At 42.2% G+C, this 14549-nt stretch overlaps 1 pseudogene; it reads left to right on the top strand.

Annotated features, from left to right (window-relative positions):
- The first annotated feature begins 7620 nt into the window (after positions 1-7620).
- On the top strand, positions 7621-11455 carry LOC101151222 (aurora kinase B-like; annotated as a pseudogene).
- The last annotated feature ends 3094 nt before the right edge of the window (positions 11456-14549 follow it).

Raw genomic sequence — 14549 nt, 5'->3', positions numbered from 1 at the left:
AAAAGCCTGCTAGGGCTTTTAATGCACAGTCAATCTTTTAAATTAGACATCAGCCAAGCGTTAGCTCACAATCTATATTGCTAAGTACTAAAAGCTGGCCCAGCATTCTGGCAAGAAAGATGAGCTGTGAAGAGTGAGGCTTGACAACCAAAATGGTGTGAAGTGCTTAGATCACCTTTGGGGGAATCTTGGCACTAATGCTAATCTCTATTTCCCAGAAGGTTCCTTTAGTGTCACACTGTGGGGAAACCATTAGCAGACACACTGCCAGAAGATTTTGATTGCTGCAATACATACATTGCAGCTACATTTCCTGGGGATTTTTTTTTTACTGTCTTAATTGCACTAAATTCTCTAAATTATTACTGAAAAGCTATATTAGACTCAAAAAAGATATACATCATGGTCCTTACTCAATGTACCTTATAAGGGGTAGCTAGAAGTAGACTGGTATGATATTTATTATGATAGAATATGAAAGGCGCCAAACAATGGTATGAACAAAGTGCTCAGAGCTCGGAGGTTGTGAAGAACACAGAAAGGATGATATTTGAGCTAAGCCTTAGTGTGTAAGTAGCCTTTTACCAGGCAGAGAATGCAGCAAAGGCCTTTCTATAAAGAGGTGCCACCTTCATATAAAATAATAATAGCAACTGACATTTATTGAGAACTTATTTGCTAGGCGTTGTTATAAGCACCTGTTATGTTTTATCTCATTTAATTCTCGCTCTAAAAAACTCTGTGTAATGGGTGCTGTTATAATCCTCAGTACATAGATGAAGAAACCCAGCTGCGTGCACATGTGTGGAATACTCTTGGGTAGCATGAGCAGGTCAGGCAATGGCAAATGGCGTGATGTGACCTCGAGTCAACATCGGAGGCATCAAAGGTAGGTTGGATCCAGGTGATGAAGTGCCCTCATCACTTAGCCAGGTGATAAGTGCTTTTATTACATGGAAGGCTTTGTTTTTGTTTTTTAAATTAGTGTTTCTTATTACGAAAGTAGCACCTATGTGTGATTTTAAAATCTACAAAGAGCATACAATAAAAAAGCCAAGCCAGATATTCAGTTCCATAGCTTCCCTCCCAGGAAACACCCACCATCATTAACTACTTATGTATCTTTGCGGAAATAGTGTAGGTATAAGCATCTTCTTTATTTATCCTTTGTTGCATGCAAAGGAGTATACAAATCTTGCTTTGTATCTTGAGGTTGGTCCATATCAGCACATTTAGATCTATCTTATTCTTTTCGACAGCTCTATGTTTTCAAATTATGTAGTTGAACCATGTCTTATTTAACCAGTTAACTAATGATAGACATTAAATATGTTATAGTGAATAAACAATGCTGATTTGAATATTTTTGTCTTCAAAACATGTAGATATTACAGGAGATCCTTCCCCAAGTGGAATTTTTGTGCCTCTAGGAAATAATTGAAAGAGAGGAAAGGCATGAACAAGCTGGCCTTTTAGAGCTATGAATCTGGCAGCTGTGTGAAGGACGGAGCAGAGGAAGGAGCAATTAGAAGCAAGAGACTGGTCAAGAGTCTCTTGATTTATTCAGGAGAGAGACAGTGAGAGCTGCTGAAAGTACCAGCAATGTGGACTGGGAGCAGAAGACAGAGTAGAAGAAGAGTTTACAAATATGATCAACTGAGAAAGGATTTGCACAGCCTTTCTGACTGCTCTTGTTTCTTCTCCCGTGCCTTTCTGTTTTCCACTATGCTGTTTTTGGGAGATACCTACAGCCTATGATCAGAAAGGATGTGTGCTGACATCATGACCACCTTTATCTTTCAGGGTTAGAATGTGTTTTTAATATTTTGAAATTAGTAACCACAGAAAAGTTAAGGAACCAATAAGCAGTGGGAATATGTGCAGAGAAAACCCTATTTTTCTTATAAAAACAGTTCCCAAAGTGAGCAGTGGGTTATATTAATGGTCAGGTGTGCTCCCAATTCTACCAGGTGTTAGTGTGGATGAAGCCTTATATATATATATGTGTCTTTTATCACCATCTCTTTTTTCCTTTTCCTTTTCTCATACCAATAAAGCAAACTTGTTATCCTTTCCATTCTAGGGTAACTACAGTACCCTCATTAAGCCACATGATTTCTTTCATTCATTGTCTAATCATAATCTTAATTACCCCTGCTTTAAAAAGCTTAACCTACTTAAAGGAGAAATAACAAACTAATCCTAGTTTGACAACACATGTGCTTTGCATCTGGCATTAGGAGGAACAGGGTCTATGGAGCATCTTTCACTGCACGGCCTCTGAGGCAAAATGGCAGAGAAGGGGAGAAAGCTTACAGTTGCTGTCCTCTTTTCTCCCCTCCTCATGCATAAAGGCAGCTTTGGGAATAGCTCTACTCACTCCAAGCCTGGGCTCCAGAGAACTCCACAGCCCATATGCCCTCAGGCCGTCCAATCTTATGTAATATAGGAATGAAGCAAAACTCCTCCCAGTGCTGCTGCAAGTCAATTAGAAATTGAGAAATATAAAACTGAAAGCCAGAGAGGGCAGGCCGCCAGTCACACAATGTGCCCTTCTGCCAGGGCACTCCTGCCCCCAGTGATATGTGTGTTAATGTTTATTCTTTCTGGCAAAAAAAAAAAAAAGCCCCAAGTCGGGGCAGCTCCCGCTGCTTTGGCTCAGAGGGAAACCCAGCGCCTTCACACGCCTGCACACGCCTTCACACATCCAGCAGGCAGGTTTTGATGACGGCATGGCAGGACAGTAGTTGCTGCTCATTCATGGGGGAAAAAAGTGGATTCTGCAGCTTGGAAGTCTTTTAGGCAAACGGTGTTTGCAATATGCCCAGGGCCTCTTCATGCTTCCATTTTAATTACTATCATTCTGCTTTCCTGGAGGAATAAGAAAGGAAAAGGAGACTTGAAATGGGAATCTTTCAGGTGGCGGAGCATATTTGTTTGGTTTTAGTGAAACTGACTTTATTCAATATATTTCTTCTTATTCCTGGGTACAGTGAAATGCAGAGCAAGTGAAGGAGCAGAGAAATGGGAGAGGTGAGAAGGGGATGATGGGGTAGGTTCTCAACTCACTTCTTGCTTTCATGCCTGGAACATTTCTCTAAGGCAGAACGTTCTGAACAAAGTGGATTTCAGGTGTGCCAAAATACGATCTTTCAGCTCACAGGTCAGGGTCAAAAAGAGCCTCGAGGTGCCTTTTCTATGTAGCCCAAGTCACCTTCAAATGTAATGCTTTTCTATGTATACCAAGATGTACAATTTTTGGAGGCAATAAAAAATACTGTCTTAGAATCCAGGAGTCCCAAATTTTTGGGTAAAAACTTCTAGTTTTCTAGGATGTATGTGCATATGTGTATCTACATATATATGTGTGTATGTGGTTGTGTGTATAGAGAGAGTTAATCTAGCCTAGCAGTTAATAGTATTTACTTTGGATTCCTGCAGATTTGGTTTGAGACTCAGTTTTACCACTTTCTCACTATGTGACCTTGAGCAGGTGACTTAGCCCCTCTGAACCTTAGTTTCCTGGGGGATAAATAGCCACTTTTCATATTCATGACCTTGGGCAAGTCACTTAACTCTTTGTTCTTCAGTTTCTTTTCTGTAAAATAGGATAATAGTACCAACTTCATAGTTTTGCAGTAAGGATTAATATGTTAATTCATATATTGACATATAAGTTAACCTGTCTGTCTGTTGATCACTTAGAACATTGCTGGTACATGGTAAACTATAAAAGTGTGAATTATCATCACCATCCTGTAAAGTGTTGGTGCACAGGGTCATATACATGATAGCTATCATCACAGGCATCATTATTATTTTTATAGTTAGCTGTGGGGAAGAGAAGTGTTTTTGTCACCACCATGGAAAACCAAAATGTGTGGAGCTCTGACAATGTGGTAGTAACTGCTGAGAACACAGGAGATAAGACTCTCATTTGCATGAGTCTAAAACACACAATCTAGACCACCCAGCAGCACAGGGGATGAGCTCCCTGTGGACTTCTTATTTGATCAGGAGTTTCTCCTCTTCACCCCTTTCTTCTCAGCCTCCCTTCATCATATTCCTGTTTTTGTGAATGCACTTATCCACCACTTCTGCCAAAAAGAAAAATGGGAATATTTGTGTTCTTTGGAGATTCTGCCAAGGAAGCCATGGCCCTGGGGCTTCCTGGTGTCCCTGTAGCTTCTCTCCACGCTGGCAGCTGAAGGAAGCCATACTCACGGGGAGGCGTGTGAAGAGTCATCAAATGCTGAGCCTGGATGAAGCGTTATTAGAAACAGAGGAATTACTAACGAGTTGAGTTTTCCGACAGGAAAATAAAGCAATCAAGATCAGGTCTAGGTGGGTACCCTGTGGATCCAGGGGCCCTGGGGTAGATATATGGTGGTGGAGGGTGTGGCAAGATGCCCGTCTATGGGCTTCTCTTTGCTATTCATCATCCCATAGAAAAGATCCATTTGTCCCATTTCTAGGAATAGAGCGAAGCCACTCCCAAGAGAGGAACAAAGTAGGAATCACCTCCCCGCTTTCCCCTCCTTTCCCCTTATGCAATAGCGTGACTGGCAAATAGCTGGGAAGGAGGACACAAGTCAAAGCTTGAACCCTCCATCCAGAGGCCATTCCAAAGCTCCCATTATAGCAGCCTTGCACAGGAGGCAGGGATGGCTAAGTTGGAGTCAGATAGACCTTAGTTGAAATTCCAGCTCTTCTTTCTTTTGCAACTAAATGACCATGCTCAATCTATTAACCTTCCTGCTCCTTGAGGCCCTCATCTGAGAGATGGAGTTAAAAGGATTGAATACATGGTATTGTGCCTGAGTTAATAGATGGGGAAAACTTGCCACAGCAGGGCATGGCAGGTGCTTAGTCAATGGTAGCTATTTTTATTCTACTCTTGTTATTATAAACGTTAAAGTCACATGCATACTACTATTCAGTGGGTTCCACTGCCACTGCTAAGACTAAATCATTCCTTTTTCGCTCATATCTGTTGGCAGCAACCTGCTGACCTTTCTTGACTCCACTCACTCTTGAATGCTGCAAACAATTTCACTTCTAACCTAGATTTTACTTGTAACGAAGTGCTCACTTTTTTACATATACGTTCCCTGAACTCTGTGCTCTCTTTGAGCCACCCTCCCTAATCAGGAGTAAAGGTGGCAGAGAAATCACAGTCTCAGATCCTTGTCACCCAAACACCCCAGATCCTGCCAAAGTCTTGTTCTGTCACATCCAATCTGACTGAGGAATCTTATAAACTGCAGATACATTCATTGGCCACTTGCTTGGGGCAGGAAAGGAGAACTGATCCCTCCGCATTGAATGATCTCTGGGAGGGAAGGTGAAATGGAGGCTAGGTTACACAACAGGAAAAAGTGCATGAAATCTTGCCATCGATGCTCCTATTGGCAGTTTATTTTGGTTTCTGGTTTTGAAACTGCTGTGTGAAGTCAGCTACTGGAAGTTTTTGTTGCTGTTTTCTGATGCAGGAGGATTATAAATCCAACTAAGTTTCCCTCAAACTTCTTCTCTGGGATTGTTTCAAAGAAAAAAAAAGAGAGAGAGAAAATGTTGCTTGTACCTTCTCCCTCTGAAGCTATGGTAGCTTCCCCAACGATCATTCTGGAGAGAGTTCTGACTCAAGATTCCATAAGAAAACCCAAATGAAGATATAAAAATAATCTTCTGTGGGCCAACAGAAGGAATGACATAGATGCTACAAACCGAATGCTGACTCAAAGGAATTGAAGCTTTGGTTTGAGCAGTACCTCTTTGACGATTATAGATGCAGGATCTTCTCTGGTCAGAATAAGAAAAATGTGGTTTATCCTCTTAAAAAGCATGTGAAGAAGGCATCAGGTACCTAAAGAATGACTCTGCAATCGAGGATCCTAAGCCATAAAAAGCTGGCAGACATCTTTGGTAGAAAATTTTGCTAGCTTCAAAAAGAAATAAAGAGGAAAAGCTTTAACTCTGGGTGAGGACTCAAGTTTGAAGGCTGATTAAATGAATGCCTGGGTAATACTCTAAGTCTGTGTGTTTCCGATACCTCCCTCTTTTTGCTCCTAAAGAGTTTCAAGCGATGTTATCTGGGAGTGTATTAAAATGGCTCAGGATATAGTTATACTTGTCTTCTTGGTCCCACCTGAGTGATTCACTATCTCTTCCTACATCTAAAGAATTTTTGTCACTAAATTCAATTCCTGGAATTATCTGGTGGTTAAGAAGTCTATAAAGTTCACTGTGCTCTAGACATATCTAGTTAAAGAATCATAACTATGTTCATATTTGCTGGGTTGCAGAGCTGCGCTAAGGCTTTCATCCTCTGACTCAAAGGCATAAAATAATGCAAGCAAAAAGATCAAAGAATTCTATCCTTCCAAAGACAATTTCTATTCAATGTAAGCACATTTACTTTGATGGCTAAGCTTGGGACAATCTATTTTTTTTCTTGTCCTTCCCACTATCAGAGGAATTATTCATTAATTCAACAAGTGTTAATTGAGCACCTACTATGTGCTGGAAACTCTTCCACGTGCTGAGGATATAGTAGTAAAAAAAACAAATTTGTGCTCTCATGGAATTAAATTATACTATCATGCAGTAGATCAATAGCCCACTATATTGTACAGTGCCGTGAAATAAGTACTATGAAGAAAAATAAAACAGGCTATCTAGTAGAAGACTTGTTTGGAAAGCAAACTACTCCTTGGGTAGAGAGAAAGTAAAGCATTAAAATGTCAGGTAACATTCATTCCATATAGTTTTTCCCTAATTGCCTCAGGACTTTCAAATGATGTCAATGTGTGTTCAGTAAAAATAAACACATTGGCGCAGACATAGAGACATAGACATATGACGTAGAGACATGTCATAAAAAAAAGAACCATGACCCACTTTTAGTTTTTACTAAGAACTGACTGTCTCATGCAGACCAGCAGTCACCTGAGGTGGGAGTGAACAGAAATAAGTTTATGGTGTTGAGCTTGACACAACTGATGTAGTTATTTTTGGCTTTAAATTTTTAAATTAAAAAAATTTTAAATTGTGGTTAAAAACACATACCATAGATTTACTTACTTAACAGTTTTTATGTGTATATTACGGAATTGTTAAGTATATGCCCATTGTGATACAGCAGAGCTCAAGAACTTTTTCCCCTTGCATGACACAACTCTTGCCCATTGAATAACAATTTTCTCTTTTCCCCTGCCCCCAGACCCTGGAAACCACCATTCTACTCACTGTATGAGTTTGATTACTTTCGCAACCTCATATGAGCGGAATCAAGCAGTATTTGTCATTTTGTGATAGGCTTAGCACAATGTCGTCAAGGTTCATAATGCTGTAGCAAATGACAGGATTTCCTTCTTTCTTAAAGCTGAATAATATCCCATTATATGTATATACCATATTTTGTATACCCATTTATCTTTGGATGGATACATTGTGGTTATTGTGAACAATGTTGCAATGAACATGGGTGTGCAAATATCTCTTTGAGATCCTGTTTTCAAATCTTTTGGATACCAGTTTCATTACTTTTGAACCATTACATGATGTGTTGCCCTGAATGAAATGCCAAACTCATTCTCCTTGTAATTTGCAGTGGTTCCCTGGTTTCTCCAACCCCTCTGTATCAAACACCTGGTATCTCCCAGAACCTGAAGACTCAAAGAAGAATTAAATAAATAAATAAAAGCTAACACTTCTATGGTGACTACTATGTGCTGGGCACACTTCTAAGTTCACTTTGGGAGGTAGGTACTGTTATTCTCACTCCTGGTTTGAGGGAGAATGCTGAGGCACACAGTTAACTGGCAAAAGAAGGATGGGATGTGGTCCCAGGCAGTCTGGCTTCAGAATTCTGTACCTAAACCCTCACACCAAACAATCTCTCCTTTACCTTCCAAGTGTTGAGGGTATGGCAGGAAGGGACTGACAGACAAGGAGATGACTACATTCAACATTCCAGGAATTGCTGCAGTGAAGATGCTCAAACAATTTGCTTTGAGAACATGGACCAAGACACACTGAACTTTACAAAGTTGGGAAAAATTTTTCTGGGGTCAAAGAGACTTGGGTTGAATCCTGATAGTTCAGTAAGAGGGTCAAATGAACAAGGGGGAATTATCAAAAGAAGTAATGGCATTTAAAGCACCTTCCTGGTAAAATAAAATCTGTGTTTTTGCATACCTGCTATGCACATACCTGCATTTGATACCTGCTATGCAAGTGCTTGGTGCATGTTAGACCTTATTGTAAGTGTTTTATGTATTCTCTTATTAATCCCTAACAAAGCACCAAAGGGCAGATATAACGATCCTCATTTTACAGATGAGGAAACTGAGGTTCGGAGACGTTAAGCATGTTATCCAAGAATGCACAGCTGAAGTCCAAGCCTGGTTTGTTGGTCTCCCAAGCCAGTGCTCCTGACATTCTGCAAAGCGTAAAGGAAGAATGGATGATGGAGAAGCCAGGTGCTCTCCACCCTTGAAAAGCCCTGAGGGTAAAACAGCCTGTTGTGGCAACAGCAAAGTTGTGGCAGGAGCTGGTCCACTTTGGCTCACTGACTGATAAGCCTGAGTAGAGTATATGGCAGAAAAGGGAAGGTTAAAAACAGGGGCAAAGTAGCAAGATCTTTCTTTAAAAAGAAGAAAGCTGGGCCTCCTCCTCTGCCAGCCTGGCAGTGCGGCACCGTGGTGGCGGGGGTGTTTGGTTGCCTCGAAGCCACTGTGCGCCCAGTTCTAAGGTTGCAGCACAAGGCTCTGTTCACCTGACACCCTAGAAAAGCAGAGCAAGTGAAACAGTGGCTTATCACAAGGCACCTGAGGTCTCTGTTTCTGGCTGGGCTCTGCGGTGGACTTGGCATTCTGAAAGCACTTGTAGATAGACTGCCAAAATGCCAACTTGAAAAAAAATCCAAGGTAGGGTCAAATTTTCTCTCCATCTACCATCCTCTCCCTCCCACAGGGTAGTAATCACATCACAGAGAAACCTGAGTGCACTTATTTTTTGCTGCTTGATCCTATTCACCTGAAAAATATAACTTTTGCTGGAGAAGATTCAGGGAGGAGGTGCTGCATCCTGTTTTATTGCTCTTTCCCTAAGAAGTTTTAGCTTCTGAGAATTCTATTGTGTCACAACTGGGGTGGGATTTAGCTCTTGCTCTGAAGGGATTGAGTCTTGTTAACGAGATTAATAAAAGGCATGATCTGGCACCTCAAAGCACTGTGATGTGGCAACTTATGAAAAATAGAGAAGGGACAGTTTGTTAAGTTGCTTTACTTTTCTTGTGGCCTTTTAGCACTCTCCTGATGCACAATGATGTACAAGCTCACAGGTCCCCCCTAGACTCTGTGTCATGCCTACGCTCCCCTAACTCCTCACACATAAAACAGCAGATGCCCTGGATAAGGGGAACAGAAGATGAATAAGTGTATTTTCCCTTCAGTGACAAACATTCTTACTGATGTAGCTGCCCAGTGAATGCATGTTAAATGGATGATCTGGGATTTGGGGAAACAGTGGAAATGGGGGCAAAGGGCTGGGAGAGAGCGAGGAAAAGAATGGTGATCCACACGTGGGAAGACAAAGCTGGTGTCATAACCTTCTCTGCTGTCTCCACCTGCCATATCCTTTGAGATCCTGGCTTGAACAATCAGAATATGTTCAACATGTCCACATGGAGAACAGCCTTTCTCTGTGCTAAAATGGTTGGGGAGTATTTTTGGGAGAATTTCAGTCTGTGTTTATTTTGGTGTTCCAAGAGGAACCCAAACCCAATGACATCTTCTATTTTCGTGACACAGTCATGTGAATCAGCACTGGTCAGCAATGGTCCCTGGACAGGTTTCTTCTCAGAATTATCCCCAAGGGTGTGAAGAGAAACCTCTTATTTCTTGGGCCCAGAAACTGTATTTCAGTAGACAAGAAGAAAAGAATATTTTTGAGAAATATATGAGATGATGAAAGAGGATTGCCTTCATTTTATTTTATTTTTTTCCTAGTTGTAGCTCCACCTGCCTTGATTTTAATTTTGAAAAATAATACAATTGCTTTTAAATGACAAAATACACAGTTATAGTTAGGATCATGATTTCTGAATGTGTGGCGTGCTTACCTACATTCTTACTGGAGCTGTGCTTGAACTCTTGAATTCTAATTTAGCTGTTGTAAAGTCATTTTTCAAGCTTTTTACTAAGTCGGGCGTCAGAATAATTTTATAAGCAGTTGTGCTTAATACTTCCAGAGTGAGAAAAAATGATGAAAATGCTGCCAGTTCTTTTTGTTTTGTTTTGTTTTTTAAGGCAGATTTCCGTCGTTTGTGGTGGCTGGGAGAGCAGCTGTGCCTCGGGCCTCAGCTCTCCTCCTGCTTTCCGTCCAAAGATGGCCCAGAAGGAGAACAGTTATCCCTGGCCCTATGGCAAGCAGACGGCTCCAGCCGGCCTGAGTACCCTGCTCCCGCGAGTCCTCCCGAGGATCCCCACCGAAGCTGCGCGTGAGCTCCCGAGCTGCGCAGACCCACAGCCCGCAGCGGCCCCTGGCCATGAGGTGGTAGAGAACAGTTGTGGGACGCGCAGCATCTTAACGCGGCCCTTCCTGGTCGACGACCTTGAGACTGGGCGTCCCCTGGGCAAAGACAAGTTTGCACATGTGTACTTGGCTCCAAAGAAGACAAGCCATTTCATCGTGGCCCTCAAGGCCTTCAAGTCTCAGATGGAGGAGGGCTTGGGGAGCACCAGATGCGCAGGCAGATGGAAATCCAGGCCCCCTTTCAGCATCCCAACATATTGAGTCTCTACAACTATTTTTATGACCTGAGAAAAATCTACTGGATTCTAGACTACGCCCCCGCCACCCCTACCCCCGAGGAGCTGTACCAGGAGCTGCGAAAGAGCCGCACCTTTGACAAGAAGCCAACAGCCACCATCATGGGGGAGGTGGCAGGTGCTCTGATGTACTGCCACGGGAAGAAGGTGACTCCCAGACATGAAGCCAGAGAATCTACTCTCAGGGCTTGAGGGCGAGCTGAAAGTTGCCGACTTCGGCTGCCCTGTGCACGCCCCCTCACTGAGGAGGAAGACAAATGTGTGGCACCCTGGACTACCTGTCCCCAGAGACAATTGAGGGGCGCGCGCACACCGAGAAGGTGGATCTGTGGTACATCGGAGCACTCGGCTATGAGCCGCTGGTGGGGAACCCCACACACAATGAGGCCTATGGGCGAATCGTCAAGGTGGCCCTAAAATTCCCCCTTCTGTGCCCATGAGAGCCCCAGGACCTCATCTCCAAGCTGCTCAGGCATAACCCCTCAGAACGGCTGCCCCTGGCCCAGGTCTCAGCCCACCCTGGGATCCTGGCCCATTCTCGGAGGGTTTTGCCTCCCTCTGCCCATCAGTCTGTTCCCTGGTGGTCCCTGACATTCACTCGGGGGCGCCTATGTTTGTAAGTCTGCGTATGTGTAGGGGAAAGGAGCGGTCCTGACCTGTTCCCTTAGCTGTCTTCTACTTCCTTTGTTTAATAAAGACTGAAGCTTTTTTTTTCTTTTTTTGGTAAATAAGTGTAAAAAAGGAGAATTTTGAAAAGACCAAATCAATTATGAAGCCTTGGTCTACATTGCTCATTGTAATGCTTGAGTTGGAAAAGGTGGCTTCAGCTTTAATATGTTGAGAATTAGAGGAACATAAAGTGGATTCAGAATCCTAGTGGACTTCTCTAGACAGCAAAGCATGCTTGGAAGATTTCCTGGGGGATTCTGAGACACTGCCAGATTTGAGCTCAAAGGCGGAGTGAGCTATTCATAGCTCTTGTTCATAGCTCTATCCATGACGATTATCGAAGACTTGCTACCCAGTGAGGACTCAGTAAATAACTGTTGAATAAACCCAGTAAAATAAAATGGGAAAAGTCAGTCTGAGACCTGTACTGGGTTAGACACTGATGATTTAGCAATGAATAAAACAAAATCCCTGCTTTAGGGCAGTGCTTCCATTCTCATGGTGCAGTGCCAGTGTGGAGAATTTCATCCTAATTATTCCACAGCAATGCATTTTTTGCTGAAAAAATATTTTTTTTGGAGTGAATTGCATCAAATCAATTTAATTTCTGATCACTTTTCTGCAGAGTACGTTGAAACCACTTCTAATATTTCCATTTTCATTCTTATTTTCTTACTTTTGTTGAGATCTTTTTTTCTTGTGAAAATTTTGTAATGAAAGTTGATTCATCAGTTAGTTCTTTTTTCCACATCTAGTATTGCCAAATATGGCTTCTTTCATTTCTATGTTTTTAACCCCCTTTGGACCCATATTTTTACTAAGTCTAATGCTCACAGGTAAAATGGAAGATCTCACACTTTAACTGTTGCCAATCTTATTTTAGGTTAACTGATTCTACCATATGTTATAAAGGGACAAAAGACGGTAGCTTGTATTTATGTCCTAGCTAATTCTTGACACCCTGCAGGATGGCACTGCATCAGGAGTGAGTCTCCTACATTGCTAAGGCAGCTCTTTGGATCCCTTTGGGTGCTCTGTTCAGAGCGTCAACATGTCCTCTTTCATCTCTAACTTTATCACTTCCCAGGACACTTTAGACGTTGTATGTTCCAGCCAAATAGACTGCCTATTGAATGTTGCTTTCCCAACTTGAGGTCTTTCTTTCTTTCTTTCTTTCTTTCTTTCTTTCTTTCTTTCTTTCTTTCTTTCTTTCTTTCTTCCTCTTTCTTTCTTTCTGTTTACTTCCTTCCTTCCTCTTTCTTCTTTCCTTCCTTCCTTTGCTTGCTTTCTTTCTTCCTTTGCTTTCTTTCTTTCTTTCTTTCTCTCTCTCTCTTTCTTTCTCTCTCTCTCTTCTCTCTCTCTCTTTTTCTGTTTTTTTTTGATGGAGTCTCACTGTCACCCAGGCTGGAGTGCGGTGGCATGATCTCGGCTCACTGAAGCCTCCATCTCCCAGGTTCAAGCGATTCTCCCGCCTCATCCTTCTAAGTAGCAGGGATCGCAGGCATGCGCCACCACGCCTGGCTATTTTTTGTTTTTTTTATATATTTTTAGTAGAGACAGAGTTTCACCATTTTAGCCAGGCTGGTCTCGAACTCCTGACTTCAGGTTATCCACCTGCCTCGGCCTCCCAAAGTGCTGGGATTGCAGGCATGAGACACCACACCCAGCCTTTTCTTTCTTATGTTTTTTTGTTTGTTTGTTTTTCAGAAGGAGTCTCACTGTCGCCCAAGCTGGAGTGTGGTGGCTCACTGCAACCTCTGCCTCCTTAGTTCAAGCGATTCTCCTGCCTCAGCCTCCTGAGTAGCTTGTACTACAGGTATGTGCCACCATATCTGGCTAACTTTTGTATTTTTAGTATAGATGGGGTTTCACTATTCTTTCCTATGTTTTATCAGTTTTTTTTTTCGGTTCTCTATGAGGATGTTATTGATCCTTCCAATCAGAGGTAATTTTTTTTACATTTTTAATGACACAGATACTATGTTGTTATGCTATGCTATGTTATGTTATTATTTATTTATTTATTTGAGACAGGGTCCCACTCTGTCACCCAGGCTGGAGTGCAGTGGCACTATTACAGCTCACTGCAGCCTCGACCTCCTGGGCTCGGGCAATACTCCTGCCTTACCATCCCAAAGTGTTAGGATTACAGGTGTGTACCACCATGTCTGGAGTATTTATTTATAATGTATTAATGACCTTGTCTTATTTTCCATATTGATCTTAAAATTCCTCAAAGGCAGAGTTCATATTTTATTTATATTGATGTCTTATAAAATTATTTTATTATTATTATTATTATTATTATTATTATTATTGTTATTTTTTGAGGTGGAGTCTCGCTCTGTCACCCAGGCTGGAGTGCAGTGGCACGATCTAGGCTCACTTCAAGCTCTGCCGCCCAGGTTCACACCATTCTCCTGCCTCAGCCTCCCGAGTAGCTGGGACTACAGGCACCTGCCACCATGCCCGGCTAATTTTTTAATTTTTAGTAGAGACGGGGTTTCACCATGTTAGCTAGGATGGTCTCAATCTCCTGACCTCGTGATCCTCCCACCTCGGCCTCCCAAAGTGCTGGGATTACAGGCATGAGCCACCACGCCCGGCCTATAAAATTATTTTTTAAAAATTAAGTTGAGGCCATCTTTGAACCCCAACTGCAGTAGGCTAGAAGGATGATTAGTCTCATTCCTATGCTCACCTCCCATCCACTCACTGCCATGACAATCTTGTTCTAGCTGGACTGGCCCTTTCTGTTTCTGAAGCTGTGTCCAGTCTGTACCACTCTGGAAGTGTGGGAAGTTTGGGCATGGGGGGTTTCTGGGCCTAGGCTTGTTAGTATCCCATACAGCTACCCACTCTGGTCTTATGAACTCCCAGGGAGACTGACCTGAGATGAGTTTACTTTCCATGGACTTCTTTTCTTTTCTTTCCTTTTTTCTTTTCTTTTCTCTTCTCTTCTCCTCTCTTCTCTTCTCCTTCCTTTTCTTTTCTTTTCCTTTCCTTTCTGTTACTTTCCCTTTTCTTTTCCATCCGATTATCTTT

Source organism: Gorilla gorilla, chromosome 7, assembly GCF_029281585.2.
Source record: "Gorilla gorilla gorilla isolate KB3781 chromosome 7, NHGRI_mGorGor1-v2.1_pri, whole genome shotgun sequence".
Lineage (NCBI taxonomy): Eukaryota > Metazoa > Chordata > Mammalia > Primates > Hominidae > Gorilla > Gorilla gorilla.
This window is presented reverse-complemented; position numbering and strand designations above follow the sequence as displayed.